General features: G+C 41.4%; 1 pseudogene; it reads right to left on the reverse strand.

Annotated features, from left to right (window-relative positions):
- Positions 1-435: 435 nt before the first annotated feature.
- LOC138567833 (large ribosomal subunit protein uL18 pseudogene) lies at positions 436-1,116 on the reverse strand (annotated as a pseudogene).
- Between the last annotated feature and the right edge of the window lie 6,508 nt (positions 1,117-7,624).

Below are 7,624 nucleotides of genomic sequence, written 5' to 3' on the forward strand. Positions count from 1 at the left end.
TACAGAATGCTGTGCACTGTCCATTGAGGCCCAGAGCTCCGACAGAGCCGCTTCCATGATGCCCTTTTTATCGAGTAGCAATTCCGAATCTCAATTGATTTGATAAAGAACACAGCATCACTTTATATGTACTTCTTGCAGTCTGAAAGAATCCTTCTTGTGAGCTCCTGCAACTGCCTTTGCTGACAGATTGTTGCTCTGAAGGCACTTTTTAGTGCATATGGAAGATTGTATGTGCCCTGAAGACGACCCATAGGTCGAAAGACGTATTGGCTGGTCAAATGTACTCACAAAATTCAATGTTCAGCATTTCAAATGGTATTTACTTCTGAAATATGCAGTTTTCACGTATCTTGCACTAAAGTACACTCTTTTGTAATGCATTATATATTTATTTTCAGCATGTTATCTGTGTGGAAAAAGTAAGGTGTCATTTTAGCTATCTGCAGCTTGCGGCTGTGCTCGGAGGAAGCAAGCTTTCTCCTGAGCCACGCGGTCCTTTTTCTGATTCCACCTCTTCTTGTTAACTTCCTTGGCTCGTTTCTTCTCATGGACGGGATCCTCCCATCTAGCCGCATGGGCTTTTCTGTAAATGTCTTCCATCAGGTGCCACCTTCTTCTTGATGTACTGTGAAGATTGTTTTTGATATGCATCCTCGTCTTCTTCCATCAGGTAAGGGATGTAGTCGCAACATTTTGGCCTAGGATGTGCTTGCGGTGGACTTCGGCATTCAATTCTCTACTTTCACAGTCGTAACCGGGGAACCGCTTTGTGCTCTGCGAAATAGGTAATCCTCCATCCACTGCTCCTGTAAGAGCACCAAAAACTTGGTTTCCAGTAGTGGTTCTTGGGATACCAGCATCCAAGTAGCAAGTAAACGCACCAGGTTGTCCATCAATTCTCTCCACGTTGTATTCATCCCCAGGAACGTCTATTTGGCCTTCGTGGACTTTGTCCAGGCTAAACGTATGGAGAGTCCTCCGTGGCAGCAGCAGACTTGTGCGATTAGAGGCAGCATAGTTGGTCAGTCCAACCTTAACCCCATACCTGGGAAGTTCATGGGAGCAGGCAGCATAAGCAATCATATCTCCTTTAATCCTGGCACAAGCAATCATATCTTCTTCGATCCTGGCATAAGTTCTATGATTTTATACAAATCAGGCCGGAACCCACACTGGTGTTATTTGTTCCTTTCCCCTTTCTCATACGGGTGTTGCGAAAGAGTATAATAGTAGTGACAGTACTGTCCATCTTGGAACGGTAACCTATCATAAACTAATGTAAGTGGTTATTCTAGGTTTTGACAATAATACTGACCCAGACTCAATAAGACAAGTGTAACATTGATATCATGACTTAGTTACTTATTGGAAATGATCATTAGAAATGAACGTTGGTAAAAACGAGCCAGTTTACAATGTTATTTCCAATACATTTTTTATATCTGCTTTTTCAAATAGAACTCCACTCTCTCCCTAAAATCTCCGTCTTTATCCTCTTGTTACACAGCTGTCAGTAACGGCTGGGGTGGCCATAGCAAGCGCGCACCTGGCAACCACATACACAGAGAAAGAGACACAGAGAGAGGCAGAGAGCGCTAGACCAGTGTGTGATACTCTGGGTAAAGCTAGTTATTATATAATTATTATTATTATGCCAATGGCCATGATTGTCAATATGCTAATTTCTATGTGAAGGCAATGCCCAGCACTGCGTTCTTTTGCTTCTTCATTTATTCTGGGAACACCATCTGCTGGAGAATTAGATAAGCATTTGAGAGCTCATGGATTCTACCATCTCAGTATTTTTTCAGGTTATTCAAAAAGATGTATCCAAATTTGGATTTTGCGATATTAGGTTAATTATACGTTATTAACAGTAACTTCATTGGATTTGAATCAGAAGGTATGCACATTATTTAATCATGCACAATGTGGGATGAATTTGCCTTCTTTGCCCATTATCCAGATGCCAAACATGCAACATACCAGACAAATACAATTTCTGACAAAAATAAGACACAACAGCCAAACACAAAAACCCCACGTGTACGCAAATTGGCAGATACAAAATGTTTAAGAAAGGTACATTGGCCATCCCTGCCACTTCTTTGTTCATTATGTACTTAGAAGCTGTGCACAGCAGGGTAATATGGGAATTGTCACCAGGACACAAACATGGGCATTTGGTTTAATTATTTTGCACATTAATGCTCTGCCTGCTGCACAAAGAATCTTCCCATCATGCACCTGCTAAGCTTCTGCAACCAGCCCTATTACACCCTACCAGAGGTCAGGAGGTGGGTGCTCAGTTGGCCGAAGCGGTTGCTGTACTGATTGTGTACCTGTTCCAGGCAGCAGTGAACCCCCCTAGTGTGCTGCAGCTACAAGTGGCACTGCAACTATGGAGTGATGCAGAGGGCAGCTTTCACAATAGGCATGGGCTGATTAGTGAGGTCTTCACGTGGGTGGCCAGGATGGCCTGGTTTCTGGGCCTTAGGTTCTCCTCAATTGCCTCCTGTTCCATGCAAATGCTGAGGCATGCCTGATCTGCAGCCTTAAGTTTGCATTGCCATTGTGGTCTCATCCCTACAGCGCCTCCATCTTCCTGGGCTTCACACCATGGCCCAGAGCAACTGGCAAGCAACCTTTTAGGGTTGCTTGCGACCTACACTTTAGGGATATCACTGCAATGATCTCGTCCACTAAAGAATGAACACAAGCGCCTGTAAGAAGATTCAATTCAACACTACAGCTAAGTCAATGCCTAGTCTGGAATACTGAATGGAAACCCTTATTGATATATCTTTATGTCCAGTTCATGAGTTCTGGACGACTACCCCTATATAACACCCCTCTCTTAGAATCCCCCTGACCCCACTGAGCCAAGAAGTAGTTCTGTTTTGCAAGTTTAAAAGGTTTATTTGAGAAATATAACGGTATATCTATCACACTCTTATAATAAATTAAGGTAGGTAGCACTCCTAAAAAAGGACAGAGGAAAGTTAAACGGAGAGCGGCACGGGCACGTACACGTATTGCAGTAAAAGAAGGGAAGCTCACTAGCTGGCTTATTAATGACAAATGCAATACCTCTAAATTAACAGTGGCACTAGAACCAGAATCATCTCTATGCGAAAAAGAACAGGATACAAATGTATCCCAGAATAACACAAACAATATATCAGCTATCTCAATACCCCCGACCAACGAGCCTCAATTAATAACAGCATCACCAGTTGAGGACAAGGGCAATCTTATGGTACCTAGAGGCGGAAGAATCTGCCTGATTAAAAATCTTTATCAATCTAGTAACCACGATTGGATTACCAGATCAGCATTGATGACCAGATTGCATACCATTCTGCAGCTGAGAGTGCTACGATCTGAGGACTTTGTATTTGTCGAACCATTGGAAGTGACGAACTCAAGCACATCGGCCCTCCATTGTAAATTCTTAGCCACTGCAGAACTGCTGCGTAATTTCAAAACCAACTTGAGGGAAGTTGATCTGGAAATAGATGCTGATCCTAACATCACTGACCCACAGTGGCCGACCCAGATGCCAAGTCCAATTATGGAAGAAAGGACCATAGCACAGCCACCTAAAGATGACTCTGTACAGTTGGTAGACATACAGAAGGTTCTCAAATGGCTAATAGAGTCCCTACCAGGAACAACATCAAATCAATGAGATCAAACCATTATTTCTTGGAATTGCCGGGGATTCAGCCATCTACTATCGCCTGATGGCTCAATCCCCTTATTAATAGGCCATACCTGCATATGCTTACAAGAGACGTGGCTTACCTCCCGAGCCCTGCTAAATGGGTGCACTATACACCAGGAACTAGCAAAAAAGGGACTAAGGGGAAGACCATATGGAGGCCTATTAATTGGCATCTTGCATCCGCTAAGATCTATCCGCATTCACACGAAAATGGATGAATTTGTATTAGCAGTGGAACTGGAGCTCCCTGGCAAAGATAAAACGGAACATGTTCTCCTGGTTAATATATATAACCCACCTGAATCTTCTCAGAGCGAGATTATCCAGGAAGCTTGCCACGATTTGTTGATCAACTGGCTGACGGAGCCGAAGAAAAATATGGTAATCTTTGTTGGTGACTTTAATTGCCACTTAATTGGTGAGCCGAGCATCAGTAACAACCCCTTGCTGAAGAAAATAGGTAAATTGAAACATGGAAGTGTAAACACGGAGGGACAGCTGTGGTTTAACTTCTTTAAGTCATGGAACTTTGAATTATTAAACGGTAGAACCATTAGTGACTATCCGGGAAAACCAACATGGGGAAACTTTATATCTGGTAGTACATTGGACTACATGTACGTAAGTCCCACCATGACCACCTGGGTCACAGATATGAAGATCAAGGACAATGATTGGAGCGACCACGCGACTCTTACACTCTCTTTCAATTATATTACTCAAATTACATTTCATAAACCTATTGGTGAGTTGAAGACGAATCATGCTCTCTCCAAGATACGGTGGTCTGACAACAACATTAAACGAGCCACAGAACATACAATCAATTATCCCAACCTGTGTCACACAGAACTCTTAGTCATGACCAGCAAGGAGATTGAAGAATGGATCGCAGAATTCTCAAACACCTATGCAGCGACTAAAACAAATATGCGGGCCCCTGAGGCTAAGACCACTAATATATTCGATATCGAAATTAGAGATGCCAAACGAACCTTAAGAGCTGACCTGAGGAAATTACGTAAAGCTTCCATTACATCGTATAACTATCTGTCTCTAAGCAAGGAGCTGAAAAATGCCTATAGAACATGGCTAAAGCAGAAACGCTATGCAATAAAATTGCTCAAATGGCAAACAACAGTTCAAACATTATGTACGGGGAACTCCCGAACCATATGGGGATTACTGAGCACGGCTCGTGGTGACACCAGTATCCCCTTAACCAATTCAATCGGCATTAGCCAATGGGAAGAATTCCTGAAAACGCGGAACGGCACGGACCAGGCAAAGCCACAGGAGAGGATGCACCAGGATCTACCTTCGATCCCATTTAAAGTGTCAGTCGAATCTCTGATAAATAGGATAAAAAAGCTTAAATCCTCAAGAGCTCCGGGACCCAATGGCTTAGCAAATGCCGTATTAAAGAGCAACCCGGAGTACTGGGCAGAGGTACTCAAGATCCTCTTTGAAAAGATTCTGAAGGAAGGCCAAATCCCCGAATCCTGGCAGACAGCAATCTTGATTCCTGTATATAAGAGAGGCGACCGCACAGATCCTGGTAATTATCGTCTACTTTCTATGCTGGACTGCACGGGCAAGTTATTTGCAGCATATCTTCTACAGGAACTCCAAACATGGGCAGACAGAGAAAAGATTCTTGACTGTTTCCAATGTGGATTTAGAAGTGGATATTCTACTACACATAACCTGGTAGTAATGGATATTCTTTGTAACAAGGCCAGAACATCAGGCAATCCACCTTTATACGCCTTGTTCATAGATTTCAAGTCCGCCTTTGATCTAGTCCCCAGGGAACTACTATGGGCCAAACTTGAAAAATTGGGATGTCCTAAAGAAATACTACATTACCTCAAGTTATTGCACTACAATACCACAGTTTCCCTGAAGCTGGACGCTAAAGGGAATATGACTAATAAGATCAACCAAAACTGTGGCGTGAAACAAGGATGTGTTACGGCACCAATACTGTATAACCTGTTTGTTCACGATATACCTAAAGTACTATTATTGGAAAATAACTGCCCCCCTAAGATTGGATCCACCCACTGTGTAGTGCTAGCATATGCTGACGATTTAGTCATCTTGGACCACACCATTAGCGGCATTCGTAGATCAGCTGAGGCACTATGGTCCTATACTCAATCGAATGGGCTGGCTATCAATTTAAACAAAACACAGATGGTAATGTTCAGTTCCAAGAAGACAGCAAGAATCGGTCTAAACATATATGGAACGACAATCAAATATACCCCATATTATAGATATCTGGGTGTCGAGGTTAAGCCCAAGGGGCACTATACCATTTGCAAACAAATCAGAATCACTAGAGCTGCCCAAGTAACAGCACTTATTTATCGTTTTTCTACATCTTATTGTGGCTATACCATCTGGGAAGCACGCCAACTATACCTTCAGGTCTTAACACCAATGATAATCTATGGCCTGGAGGCATTGCAATTGATAGACCTTGGCTGGCTTCAAACCCTTGAAGGAAAATTTTGGAAAGAAATACTCGGTCTCCCGGGCTGCATCCCAATGGCCATTCTTAGATTAGAGCTCGGCCTTATTTCCCGGAAGTCTCTTGTACTCAGGAAAAGAGCCGAATTATATCTAAAAGCAACACCTGATACAGCCAATTTATTGTTAGTAGCGATTCATTGCGAAATCAACAAAGCATCTTCATATTCTTTTATGAAAAAGAACATCGTTAAATATCTTGAAGAGATTGGCTGGACCCAAAAACAACAAGTGGTCTCCCCTCCTGTGCTGAGAGCGCTAGCCAAGAAATCTGAATTACACGATTGGATCAGCAATTTTGCGCACTTGGAAAATCTAAAGCGCTATAAATTTGTGCAATTCATGAATTACACTCTTAAGAAACCATTGCCATATCTGAATCTATGCCCTTCGCCACGGCTACGACGATTCATTCTTTTGTTAAGGATCGACCAGTTGCCTGTACTGGCCATAAGTGGGATTAAGAACAATCTCCCCTTACCGGAACGTTTCTGCAGATTGTGTAAGGACAGAATGGAATCTGAAACGGGCAAACATGTTCTTACTAGATGTGTCGCTATGATAAAGGTCTACATAACATTTTACACAGATTTTGTCCATAACTTGGAACACATTGGCAGCAATGAATTCTGGCAAAGAGCCGTTAACGCAAGGGGAAAAGGAATGAAATTATACATTGCTATGTACAATGTTTGGATGACTGTTGAGAAATCATTGGGCATAAACATATAGCGAACTGCCAATTCATGGATGTTCTCCTTCTTTTTTATTTTTCTATTACGGGAATGTTTTTATCAGGAAAAAACAGTTTATAAATTTCCCATCAGCAATTGCTCTCTGGACTTGAAGTCTTGAATATGTAAAATAATTAATACTCATTCACTGGTGGATCATGGACACATTTATATATCCTCTTAACTTTGAATTCTGAATGTTACTCGTTTCTTATTTTAAATCCTCTTTTCCTCTTCTGCTTATTTTGCCTCTTATACTACTATTTTCTTCATTCATTTAATATGCTAGTATTTATTTTAAATGATCAATTGTTTTTTTTTTCTTTTAAATGTAATTTTTTATGTCATGTGAAAAGCTTATAATAAGCTATAACACATTAATAATAAAAAATAATAATAATAATAAATTAATATTTAATATCACACTTAAGAATATGAGCAGTAATCAACAATGAATAATGTTCTACTAGTAAACAGATTTGGTTACTCAGGAGTAGTATAGAGGATGAGGTAGCACACTTGTGAATAGGAACAGAAGAATAAAGGGGTAGAGAATGCTTTATACGGTTCAAGGAAATGCAAGGTGGAATAAATGCAGTACAGAAATAACTTGATATGACTT

Source organism: Ambystoma mexicanum, chromosome 2p (assembly GCF_040938575.1).
Source record: "Ambystoma mexicanum isolate Mex_15411 chromosome 2p, UKY_AmexF1_1, whole genome shotgun sequence".
Taxonomy (NCBI): Eukaryota; Metazoa; Chordata; class Amphibia; order Caudata; family Ambystomatidae; genus Ambystoma; species Ambystoma mexicanum.